The sequence below is a fragment of the Setaria italica genome, chromosome VIII (assembly GCF_000263155.2).
Source record: "Setaria italica strain Yugu1 chromosome VIII, Setaria_italica_v2.0, whole genome shotgun sequence".
Taxonomy (NCBI): Eukaryota; Viridiplantae; Streptophyta; class Magnoliopsida; order Poales; family Poaceae; genus Setaria; species Setaria italica.
Genome location: NC_028457.1, coordinates 19,914,063 through 19,927,373, shown reverse-complemented (window position 1 = coordinate 19,927,373; position 13,311 = coordinate 19,914,063). Strand labels below are relative to the sequence as shown.

Below are 13,311 nucleotides of genomic sequence, written 5' to 3'. Positions count from 1 at the left end.
ACAGTAAAATCGTTACGATAATTCAAATGCCGTGAGATGATAATTAGAATAGGAAGTTACGACATAGAGACGTCAAGCTATTGTGGGGAACCAATTACTATAATAACAGGGTTATTTCTGAATAAGTAATTCATATTTTAATTGGCAACAATACTCTGCATGAATCATTATGATGCCCAATTTATTAGAATCCAATATACCATAATCACGACAGTACCTTCAGACATGTACGAGAATTCATACAGTGGATTTACCGCAATGGAAACACGAATAGAAAATAGCAAAATGAGACTAAGCATAGCACCCTTATCGAGTTTTTTGTGTGCATAGAACAGAAATAAATTTGTCTGTCGAAACCAAACAAATCAAAGGTACTACAAAAAAGACAGTAGGTCTTTGTATTTGTTGACACCAGACATCAGGATTGAAGACCATCAAAGCCAGTGTACTTCTTTGTTGCGTGAAGAACAGCTCAGGACCTAAACTAAGGCGCAGTTTGCAGCATACATTCGTTCATCATTCTCACTTTGGTTGGGATTCTTAGATGCCACTGCAGACAGCATCTCCAGTTCAGTAGCAGCATGTGTGGAGCATTTATTCTACTACCCATCTGTGGCATCAAAATCTCCAGAATACTGGAAGCTGCTGGTCGAATTGAAGTCTCCCCTGCATTTGCCAAGGAAGCCACATCCCCTAAAAAAAGGACTAAACTAGATTTAACTATCTGGCACTCTTAGGTATGGTATAATCCATTTTTTCACTGACTAGTGGGGTAATCCAGGCATTTACTGTATGTTGATCAAAGTTATTTCCAGGCCTGATGAAACCATGACCAATGTGACCTTACAGTTAGCCAGTTACCAAAATGGGGACTGATGCAGAATGATCAGAATATATTCATCAAGATGAATTGGGAAGTAGTCACACCTAACAACTTGCAGTTGCATGCTCGTCCGCAGCCCAAGTGAGCATAGTGTTAGTGTTCGTCCTGTACTAGCCATTTACATCAGTTATACGTCAAAAATTGCTGTGCAGCAGCTTATCATTGAACATCCTACAGAAGTGGCTATGTTAGAAAGAGAAGAAATTAAACAAATCCTAGTGACAAGCTTACTCTGCAATATACCTCATTGCTTTAACTGGAGATCGCAAGCACGTTTGCCCAATAAATCGAACTTCAATCTGCAGTAATAAGAGTCAGCAAAAGATGAGAATCTGGGTGTTTGGCATGTGGTGCCAATCAGACCCCAAACCTAATTCGCAATTGAGTTGCCGGAAAGAAAAAATAGTGATGACGAAATCAATCGAATCAAACTGCTTAGATAGGGAGAGAGGATTAACTTGCATAAGCCTAATCAATAATCTGACTTTTTCTTGACATCCAGTAAGTTAATAATGCTGCAGAAGACTAACATTACGCATCTATAAGCAGTGACGTTATACTAATGGACCAAAAAAATTGTCAGACAATTATCATACAACAGCAATAATTGTTGTCATTTTGATGTATATGATTTATGAGAACCACAATTTACGAGAATTAAGTGACAGGAATAGCTGAAATTACCATATGTCCATATGACTAGCGTAACAAATTTGGTTTTGCTCTATAGAAAAACACGATAAGACCACAAAGGCATTTATCAATATGGCATGATTTAGCTACTATATAATAAGGCCAAATTTACTAGAATCCAATATACATCAATGTCTTCAATAAAGTACCAGAACTGGTATGATGGGTTACCACAATGGCATCATCAAATTACCATATTGGATCATTAATTTTTACTACAAAGGCATTTACCAAAATGGAGTAGTCAAGCTACTTAAAAAGATTACCAATTTACCAGAAATGATAATATCGGATGCGCATGTGGACAGAATTCAATAAACACAACCAAAGACAAGAGAGAATAAGCATTCACCTCGGGTGCTTACTGTGCTTCCTGAATGCCTATGTAGCAGGCACAAAAAAAAACAGCCCTATCACCCTCCCCTGCATCCCCTGCATCAGGAACAAGACAGCGAGCAGTTCGTGAAAGGATCACAGTCTACAGATCACAGGAATTAGAAGGTGAACAACACCGGACCATTCATGTAACAATCTCACTGCCTAAATCATCTAAAATAACTATAAAATTAAGATCATATGATCTCTTTTGGGAAAATCTAGAATGGCAACTGGCAAATATCTCTTTGACCCCATCAAGGATGGAAAGCCCCTTCCTATTCATTCAGAAGGGATAAACGCCGGCGAAGATGACGACGATGGTGCGGCGGTCGCTCGATCTGACGAGTGGATGAGACAGGATTGATTGGAATGGCGAGGTGGCCTAAATGGATTTTAGAAGGCACGATGAGGGGATCCACAACCACTTTGCTTGCAACCTGAAACGCTTTGCTTGCACATTCTATCGAACACCGCAAGTTCCAAGTTCCTCTTTGTAACAGAATTGCTGAACAGATCAATCTGGAATCTGCAAGGGTTAAAATAAAAAAATGGTACTCTGAAAAGTGAGGACATATCAACATAATAAGATAGCCATTCTTGTTTTAAATGGCTCTAGCATATATCCCTTTTGCTCATGTTAGGATTGCAAGCTTCTTTTCATAACAGAACTCCCTACTCCAAGCAAACCTATCACTAGCTAACATTATTTACTATAACATCTTTTAAAGTTGTGATTTTAATTGAAGTCGGCCAATATTTCAGTTAAAATTTTTGATAAAGGCTATCAGTAACAGATTTGCGATACATCACTAGTTCTCCTCAGGTCATATAAACAGGGTAGCAGGCTTCACATCACTAGATTAGCATCATACCTTCTAACAGTCCTTTAGATATATGTCCAAATTACTATACAACAACTGAGAATTACTACAATTTAGCATCAAGATGCTTAGAGGAACCATTTACTATATGGCTGGCTGACGAGTAACGACTATAATTTTGATGGAGTTACCATAATTTACCATTAACTAAACTACGATAACCATGGAAGTTGTTACCAAAATTTGGAGTCAAGATGCTCTAGGAAATCAGTTACTATGTTTCTAAAAAAATAGCCAGTTACCATAACAACATGACTCATTTACCAGGAACTAATTCGTAACTACTACGGCGGTGTCAACTGTCAAGTTAGCACAACTGCATTTACTATAATCCAATATGCTCAAGTTGTATCACCTCTGGAGCCTATGGCCGCAGGGCTGGATCCCCGATCAATCCAAAAAAAATCAGAAACCTGAATACTTCAATCTTTTGTTGCGCCCTGATATACCTGGATTATGTACAAAATATGCTCAGGTTGTATCACCTCTGTTATTACAAAATTTCTGTGCGACAACTAATGAATGAAGATATTACAGAAGTGGATTTACAATATATCTCATGACTGTTTTAAAATATTATTGCATAGTTACAGTATTCCCCAGATTAGATGAAATTGGACAGATCCTAGTGACGACCGTTGTGCAATATACCTCTTTGCATTAATTTGTTTGACCAATTAATCTACTAAAACAATCTAATTTCAATCTGCAGTGAGGGTGAGCAAAAGATTAAAAAAAGGGCACGTGGTGCCAATCAGACCCCAAAGCTACATCGATTTGACATTCCGCAATGAAAAAAATGAAATTAGTGATGATAAAATCGATCCAATCAAACAGCTTAATCAGCGGAGGTTTTCAGGTTCAATTCCTACTACACAACTAAATCGGAGAAATAAACAAAACGAGATAGATTTGCCTTACCAGAATCGCTTGACAGCCTAATCCGCGGGACAGCACGACTTTGGCCTCCCGTGCGCAGGTCGGTCCTCACCAGGGCTGCCTTGCCGCCGGGATCTGCCGCTCCAGATGAGGTCGCCAGTACGGGAGCGTGCTGCCGCCATGAAGAAAGAAGGGCCGTCGCCACTCGCACTGAGGGTAGATACAGACGCACGAATGCCCGGCAGGGGGAGGGAGGAGGCAGCGGAGGTCGCCGGTCCAGCAGGTCGCGCCGCCGCCGCACCTAGAGATCCATGTTTGCAGTCTTGCAGACGAACGGGGAAGGGGTGCCAACTGTCATGAACTGACGAAGGCGTACAGAAGACGGGAGTTAGAAATACACTTTTGTTCTCATGTTTACGTTATACTGTACCCCGATCCTAAACTGCTGTTCATCTTTTGAAGCAAGAAATAGAACACTCGTTCAAGGGGATCAGGGTCCTCTGCCCTCCCCACCGATATCCACCGTGTCTCTCCTCACGTCGACGGCGGTTCGCCGGCGGCCACGGATGTTACAGTGGTATCAGATTCTGTTCGTCCTCGGCGCGCTGCTGCTGTGCCTCCATTATCCCGGCGATTGACCTCGCACAGCGACTGGTAGGGCGAGATCGGGTTTTATGCCGCGCAGCACCGGCCACTACCCTGATTTCCTCGTAATTCCTGAGCACGCGGGTCAATTTACGGAGGGGGTTCGCCTCGGCACGTCTGATTCTACTAGGTCCCTTGCTGATTTGGTCCGCGACATCTTCTCCTACCGGAATTTTGTGGATCTGGATTTCTTCCTCATCTGTCTGGAGGCGCGGGTGTTGGGTTCGTTGGCGGAATTTCTCTTGAGAGGTGGCGTGTGGTGGCGGTAGAACGGAGCAATTCACTGTCCTGGGCGCCGCGTCGATCTTCCCCGATGTGTGTTTGCAGGAGCTGCTGGACGACTTCTATAATCCGCGGCTTGAGCAGTTGCAGCGAGTGCCTCTGTCCAGAGATAACACCAGCACGCCGTGCACTTTGTTGAGCTTTGGGTGCAGTCACAACGGCTCCTCCTAAGCCCTCAGTACAGACTACCTTGCTGTTAGCAAAGATGGAGGAACAGGCAACTAAAGATGATGCAAGATGGGAACAAATTACTGAAAGTCTGGATCTCTTGTTTGCCAAGGTGGGTGAGATTGATGTAAGTCAGCAGAAATTGGACACTCGCTTTGATATGTCTACAAAGGTCCTTGAGCAGCTGTTAAAAGATCAGCAAGTCTTGGCCAAGCAAATGGAAAATACAGGCCAGGCAGTGGCACAACTCACATTGGCACAAATGGCAGCACGGAGAGACCCTCCAAGTCCTACAGCATCAGAGGTGTCCATGGAGCAGCCATTCTATCAGAACACGACAAGGGATGAAAGGGGCAGTGCTATCCAAGGTTTGGTTTTCAGTCTGACAGGCCAAGAAAGGAAGATACGTTCCGCACCAAGGTGGTTTTGCCTAAAATGAATTTTCCCCAATTTACAGGACAACATCCTTGCATTTGGAAAGACAAATATCAAGATTATTTCAAAATCTTTGACATACCCAGGAGCATGTGGGCTACTTATGCTTCACTCAACATGGATGACAATGCAGCTACGTGGCTACAGATGTATTAGAAAAAGTATGGCTTAGAAGATTGGGACATTTTTATCCAAGCTGTGGAGGCCAAGTTTGGAGATAATGATTACAGGACGGCTTTGACACAACTGTTGGAATTGCAACAGCAAGAATCCCTGGAAACTTATATACACACCTTTGAAGACCTGCAATACCATGTGACAATGCACAACAGTGAATTGGGTGAGCTATTTTTTGTGACACAATTCATCAAGGGTCTTAAGTTGGACATTGGCTGTGTAGTGCAATCACAAGTCCCTGACACACTGGAAAGAGCTATCTTACTGGCACGAATACAACAACAGGTCTTGGACAAAGGGAAAGCAAAGTGGCAGAGAGCTTCTAGCACTGCTAGACAGCTCACTCAGTTACCAAAAGAAGACATCAAAACCACTACCTAAACTTCTCCTCTGTGGAGAGAGAGACAAACAAGGGATTATAGACGAGCAAATGGATTGTGTTATTTATGTGCTGAACCATATGATGCCAATCACAAAGCTGTCTGTACAAAAAGACCTCAACCTCCAGCTCAAGCTAATGCTTTAGTGCTGAATGACTTGGATGTGGTATTGACTAATGAAGTGTTGAACCAGCTGGCAATAGAGGATGCTTTGGCTGCAGATTTCTGCCAATTATCTCTGAATGCAATTGCTGGCACTGAAGTGGGAGAAGCTATGAAGATTCGGGCCTTAGTCAATAATAAAGTCATGCTAATTCTACTAGATAGTGGTAGCTCCCACAGTTTTGTGAGCACCTCTTTTCTATCAACTATGGGGATTTCTGCTATACTAACCACACCAAAACAGGTCAGATTGGCCAATGGTGACACAATACTTACTGATCACTGGGTTCCTCAGCTATCATGGTGGGCCAATGGTCATACACTACAGACTGATATGCGAGTACTACCTTTGGGGCTTATGATGCTATCCTAGGGTATGATTGGCTAAAACCTCACAGTCCCATGTGTTGTCATTGGGAAGATAGGACTATACAATTTGTGGATAAAGGGAAGGAAATTGTACTCAAAGGAGTACCACCACCATCACAGAAGCTGCAGGAAGTACCTACCCATCAAGTGGTGAAATGGTCAAAAGGGAATGATGTTTGGGCTTTGGCAGTGGTGGAAGCAGTCCAAGAGGTGCAGGATGCAACAAGCAATGAAAGTATTCAGCAATTGCTCCATAACTTTCAAGATGTCTTTCAACCACCAAATAATTTACCACCTTCCAGGTTTTATGACCATCAGATTCCATTGATCCCCAATGCTATTCCTGTTAATTCAAAGCCATATAAATATTCTCCTCAGCATAAGGATGAGATTGAGAAACAGGTCAAAGAGCTATTAGCTGCAGGTCTCATTACTCACAGTACTAGCCCTTTTGCCAGCCCAGTGTTATTGGTTTTGAAAAAAGATGGAACTTGGCGTTTCTGTGTGGATTACAGGAAATTGAACTCTCTAACAGTGAAAAACAGATTTCCAATGCCTTTAATTGATGAGATTCTGGATGCATTGGCTGGTACCGGGTATTTCAAAAAATTAGATATGAGAGCTGGCTATCACCAAATCAGAATGAAAGAGGAAGATGAGTACAAAACAGCCTTTAAGACACATCAAGGGCACTATCAGTTCAAGGTAATGCCTTTTGACCTGACTAATGCACCTGCTACTTTTCAATGCATAATGAATGAGATTTTAGCTCCTTTCCTTAGAAAATTTGTTATGGTCTTCTTGGATGATATTTTGGTATATAGTCCATCTCTGGAGACACATATTCAGCATCTGGCTCTAGTTCTTCAACAGCTAAGAGAGCACAAGTTGTACATGAAAGCAAGTAAATGTTCCTTTGCACAACCACAACTAGAATATTTAGGCCATATTATCTCTGTTGAAGGAGTGGCAACAGATCCAAACAAAACTCAAGACATGCTCAATTGGCCACCACCTACTTCAGTTACTGAATTGAGGGGATTTCTAGGTCTCACTGGTTATTATAGAAAATTTGTTAAGCATTATGGTTGGATTGCAAAGCCCCTAACTAACCTATTAAGGAAGAATCGGTTTAGTTGGAATCCTCAAGCTCAGCAAGCTTTTGATGCTCTTAAACAAGCCATGTCCAGCACACGTGTACTAGCCTTACCAGATTTCAACCAACCTTTTATTGTGGAAACTGATGCCTGTGATGGAGGTGTTGGAGCTGTCTTAATGCAAAAAGGCAAACCTGTAGCATTTCTAAGCAAAGCATTGTCCAGCCAACATAAGCATTTATCCATTTATGAAAAAGAGTTTCTGGCCCTTATTATGGCAGTCAAAAAATGGCGGCAGTACCTGCAAAACCAAGAGTTCATAATCAGGACTGATCACAAAAGTTTGCAATACTTGACTGAGCAAAATCTGCATTCTGACATGCAAAAGAAAGCCATGGCTAGGTTGATGGGAATGCAATTTAAAGTGGAATACAGGAAAGGCAAGGAAAATGTGGCAGCTGATGCTTTATCAAGGATACCTCATTTATTTGCTATTCAGGTTGTTTCATCTGCCCAACCAGATTGGATACAAGAATTGCTTAACTCTTATACCACAGATCAGACAGCTCAACAATATTTAGCACAGCTTGCTATTACTAATCATGATGCTCAAGGATTTAGTCTAGACAGAGGTCTCATCAGATACAAGGGGAAATTGTGGGTCGCCCAGAATTCCGCTCTCAGAACAAAGCTTATACATGCTTTACATTCCAGTGCTATTGGGGGTCATTCAGGCATTCAAGCCACTTTTCACAAACTCAACAAGCTTTTCTATTGGAAAGGTATCAAGCAAGATGTGGAGGATTTTGTGAAGCAGTGCTCCATTTGTCAACAAACCAAGCACTATAATACTTTACCTTCTAGTCTCCTACAGCCTCTTCCAATTCCAGCAGGAGCATGGCAGGATATCTCCATGGATTTCATAGAAGGCTTACCTAAGTCAGAAAGGGTACAATGTCATCTTGGTGATTGTTGATAGATTTACCAAATATGGCCATTTCATCCCACTTAAACATCCTTTCACAGCCAAGACCATTGCCAGAGAAGTTTTTGATAATGTGGTTAAACTCCATGGAGTACCTAAATCCATTGTTTCTGACAGAGACAAGATATTCACCAGTGTCTTTTGGAAGGAGTTGTTTCAGTTATTGGGAACTCAATTACTTATGAGCACAGCCTACCATCCGCAAACTGATGGACAGACTGAACGAGTCAATCAGTGTTTCGAGATGTACCTGAGGTGTGCAGTACATGAGGAACCCAAGCAATGGAAAACATGGCTGTCTCAAGCTGAATTTTTATATAACACATCCTACCACACTTCTTTGGGATGCTCTCCTTTCAAAGCCCTCTATGGAGACGAGCCTAATATTGGAATTGTTCCTACAATCTCTCCACCTACAGCCTCTTCAGGGGCAGAGATGGTTCAAGAACTGCAAGCACAGGCTTCTGTTCTTAAGGAACACTTATACCAAGCTCAAAACAAAATGAAGACTCAGGCTGATCGTAAAAGACGGCCACAAGAATATCAAATAAGTGAACATGTGCTCCTCAAACTGCAACCTTATGCACAAAGCTCATTGGTGAATAAACCTTACCCCAAGCTGGCTTTCAAGTATTTCGGCCCCTATCAGGTTCTGGACAGAATTGGGGGAGCAGCCTATCAACTAGATTTACCGGAGGACTCACAAATCCACTCGGTCTTCCATGTGTCCCAGCTCAAACCCTTTTTACCTAATTACACACCAGTTTTCTCTAATCTTCCTAAAGTTGCAGCTCTTGATGGCAAAGATGTTGTGCCTGAACAAGTCTTGCAGCGGCGCTTGGTCAAGAAAAGCGGCAAAGCAGTCCCTCAAGCTCTCATCAAATGGACTCATCTACCGACGGATGCGGCGACATGGGAGGACTGGTACGTCGTGCAGAAGCGTTTTCCTGAGCAACTTGCTAGAGGACCAGCAAGCTCTGAAGGGGAGGGGGGAGATGTCATGAACTGACGAAGGCGTACAGAAGACGGGAGTTAGAAATACGCTTTTGTTCTGATGTTTACATTTTATGTAACGCTATCATGTGGGACCGGTAGGTCAGTGTCTGTAACCGAAAGGAGACGGGCTTATACTGTACCCGATCCTAAACTGCTGTTCATCTTCTGAAACAAGAAATAGAACACTTGTTCAAGGGGATCAGGGTCCTCTGCCCTCCCCACCGATATCCATCGTGTCTCTACTCACGTCGACGGCGGTCCGCTGGCGGCCACGGGTGTTACACCAACCTGGTGAAGGTCCCTCCATGGCTTGCTGTCGGGATCTGACGCCATCAACTGGTTGTCGCTCCATCGCCGGTGCGGGATGCCTGACGGGGAACGAGCGAGATTTTTGGTGGTGGCGACGGCAATGGAGAAGTTTGGTGACGAGATAGATGAGGAAGGAGCGAGTAAAAAATGACTCACTACTCCGCTCGGGCTAGACTCCGGCTCGCCGGCTCGCTCGTAACACATGGGGGCACCGTGCACGGCTCGCGGGACAGGAAACGGAGGTGGGCCGGATGACGATCGGATGGTTGGATGATCCGGCTACAAATAACCTACTCTGTGACTGGCTATACACACACACACACATACATATATATATATGACTATACTATGGGCATGATTGGTAGCCCGTCTCCCACCGTCCGCTGCATCACCCCGAACCATCCCATGCACTCTCGCGTGTTCGGTTGCCCTTCGGAACCGAAACGGTGCATCCCCCGTTCCTTTCCCCCACTCCATCCCGCATCGCCCCGTCCGCCCAGAGGGCTCCTTCGCTCGCGAGCCGGGATGGAGCGATGCTGGCGGGAAGTTTTCGGTGGAGCGTGGGAGATGGCGCCGTCCCGGGCTAAAGGCGCGGGAGGTTACGGTGACCTCCCATCCTCGCACCACTTTCTTCGCTCCCCTCCTCCCTGGTGCGCCTTCTAATTTCCCTCCTCTTGTTCGACCTCGGTTCGCCGGTGGATCGAGGTACCCCGGCGGCACCCTGTGTCCCCGCCGGTGCTGCGACGGTACATCTCCCCCTCCACTTACGCTACTTCATCCCCTCCCCCCCGCTAATCTATCGATTCGTCTTTTTCTAGTTGGTGTCGATGAACCCTGGGTTGTTCTTCTGTCAGATCCATGTGCTCCTTTTGTTGTTCTGTATCTAGATTTATAGTTTTGATGAACCCTAGGTACTTTTGTGATGCAGATCTATGGTTGTCACATTTGTAGAGGTCAATCTGAATTTTTTTTTTGTTCTTGTACCATCCTCCCGGTGGGTCGAGGTCCTCCGGCGGCACCCTATGCCTCCACCAATGCTGTGACGGTACATCTTGGTGATTCTAGTAAGCAAAATGCAGCCTCTAATGGGCTGGACACCTCTAAGAGTTCTGATGATAAGGAAGGGAGAGGTGGTAAAAGAAGGAAGTTGGGTGAGGAAGAATACCAGCTGATGCATGGTATGACTGTTGTTGTTGCCTCTGTTACAGATGCCCTCAAGGCTCCTCAGCACAATGAGGTCCATGAGGATCTTTATGGTTGTGTCATGTCCTATCCTGGGTACTCACAGGAGGCCCTGATGTTTGCACTTGTGTACTTGCTGAAGAACAAAGCAGAAGGCCTATGCTTTGTTCAGATCAGTGACGCCCATAGGATCCTTTGGCTTAGGACCTACCTGAGCCAAGCCAACTTCTTCTAGGTGCTTAAGGACTGCAATCTGATATTTTGCTTGCCTATGCTATAGTCTGACATTTTGGGTTAGCACTAACCACTAATGGTGAGGGTAGAGACACCATTTGGAGCCTATTCAAGGCTGCATATATTTTTGTATAGCATAGGACACATGGTTCCATCTGGTAGAGGTGCTTGGGAGGGATCTGTTGGGTGTGTAAACATGAACACCTGCACCTGGTCTTTGTGATGGATGCCATGTCTTTGTTCTGGTAAATTGAGCTTTCCTGGTGCTTCACTACCTGGTGATCTTGCATACATGTTCTGAATTGATGGATGCATATGTTATTAAAGGTAAGAACCTATGCCTATGATGATAAACTTATTTGCCCAATTCAAAGTAGATGGGTACCATCAGATGACCTTGAGCTTGTGAGGGACTATGACGCTGTTCTTGTTCTTATGACCTGCTACTGCTTTTGTACTACCTGGTAAGTCCATCTTTCTTTCAACTTTCCTATATGTTGGTTGCTTCCTTCTGTCTTGATGGTTACTTATGTTATTTAAGGTAAGAAAATATGCCTATGATGATTGGAATATTTGCCCAATTCAAATTAGATGGGTACCATCAAATGACCTTGAGCTTGTGAGGGACTAGACATTGTTCTTGTTCTTGTTGTTGCCAACTGGTACTGCATGTTCCTTATTTATGGTTGTGTTGTTGCTGAGCTGTTGTCCATGTCGTGCTGCTACTGTTATTTCTGTTGGCAGTGTCGTTGTTCCTGTTGCCATTGTGCTACTATTTCTGGTCTTCTTTTGCTCTTGTGTCACTGATGCTCCAAGCTCAAGGTCAAGGGAAGATGAAAATAAAATCTGAGGCCAATTTTGTTATAACTTAGCATATCAAACTTGCTATTATCATACATCTACCTTTGCAAATTGGATAATATGCAAATTGGGTAACCTGTCTTGGTTACCCAACATTGTTGTTGTTGTTGAACCTATCCCTGGTACTGCTTCTTCCTTCTTTCTGGTTGTGTTGTTGCTGAGATGTTGTCCATGTTGTGCTGGTACTGCTCTTTCTGTTGGTAGTCCAGTTGTTTCTGTTGCCAATGTGGTACTGTTTCTGATCTTCTTTTCCTCTTGTGTCACTGATGCTCCTAGCTCAAGGTCAACAGAAGATGGAAACAAAATATGAGGCCAACACTTATTATATCACACTTGCTTGTATCATACATCTACCTTTGCAAATTGGGTAATATGCAAATTGGGTAACCTATCATGGTTAGGTCACATTGTTGTTGTTGTCAACCTCCCTGGTACTGCTTGTTCCTTTTTTCTAGTTGTGTTGTTGCTAAGCTGTTGTCAATGTGTTGTTTGTGCTCTTTCTGTTGGCAATGTCCTGCTGTTTCTGTTGCCGTTGTCGTACTGTTTGTGGTCTGCTATTCATCTACTGTCACTGATGCTCCAAGCTCATCGTTAAGAGAAGATGCAAATAAAATATGAGGCTAATAGTTACTATATCCAATTCTCTTTTATCATACATCTACCTTTGCAATTGAATCAAGTTTTATTTCCTTGATAAGGCACAATGGCTTGGTATGTTGTGTACCGAGTGTCGGTGTTTTAGACTGGCAACCCGCCTAGGGGGTACCCTAGGTGGTCTTTTATGCGGTAAGGGTCGTCGAGAATCAAGGAATCAATGGTGACGCAAGGAATACGATTTAGACAGGTTCGGGCCGCTAGATCGCGTAATACCCTACGTCCTATGTATTGGTTTGTATTGATGTATGTTGAGATGATGTCTGTCTGTGTTTTGAGGGGGGTCCCTGCCCACCCTTATATGCATGGGAGGGTAGGGTTACAAGTCTGAGTCCTAGTCGGGTACTATTACAGAGTTCTACTCGGTAACGGCCCGAGTAGTTTTCCATAAACATACTTGACTAGTCCGAGTTGGATACGCCCATCCTTGTTCCAGTCTTGTCCGAGCACATCCCTTGGTGGGCCATCCAAGGCCTACTCGTGGACCTGGGGTGTATGCCCGACAAGCCCCTGAGTACTTTGTAGTCGTGCGCCACAGTCTTGGGCACTGCGGGCACTATCCGAGTAGCTTAGTCGTAGAGGTTGCGGACCGAAGTGCTCGAGTACTGTCGCGTGGCTGGAACATACTCGTTTTGCTCCTTCGAGTTGTTTCTGTCCCGAG

General features: G+C 44.0%; 1 long non-coding RNA gene across 2 annotated transcripts; it reads right to left on the bottom strand.

Annotated features, from left to right (window-relative positions):
• Positions 1-271: 271 nt before the first annotated feature.
• Positions 272-4,137, bottom strand: LOC101754428. 2 transcript variants are annotated; one of them, XR_002678928.1, is made up of 6 exons: positions 3,757-4,137; positions 3,191-3,284; positions 1,929-2,480; positions 1,127-1,182; positions 928-1,054; positions 272-817 (listed from the first exon to the last, which is right to left on the bottom strand). It is a non-coding gene; the product is annotated as an uncharacterized LOC101754428 (long non-coding RNA). The 2 variants fall into 2 exon arrangements; XR_001164640.2 differs by having other exon boundaries at positions 272-1,054.
• Positions 4,138-13,311: the final 9,174 nt, after the last annotated feature.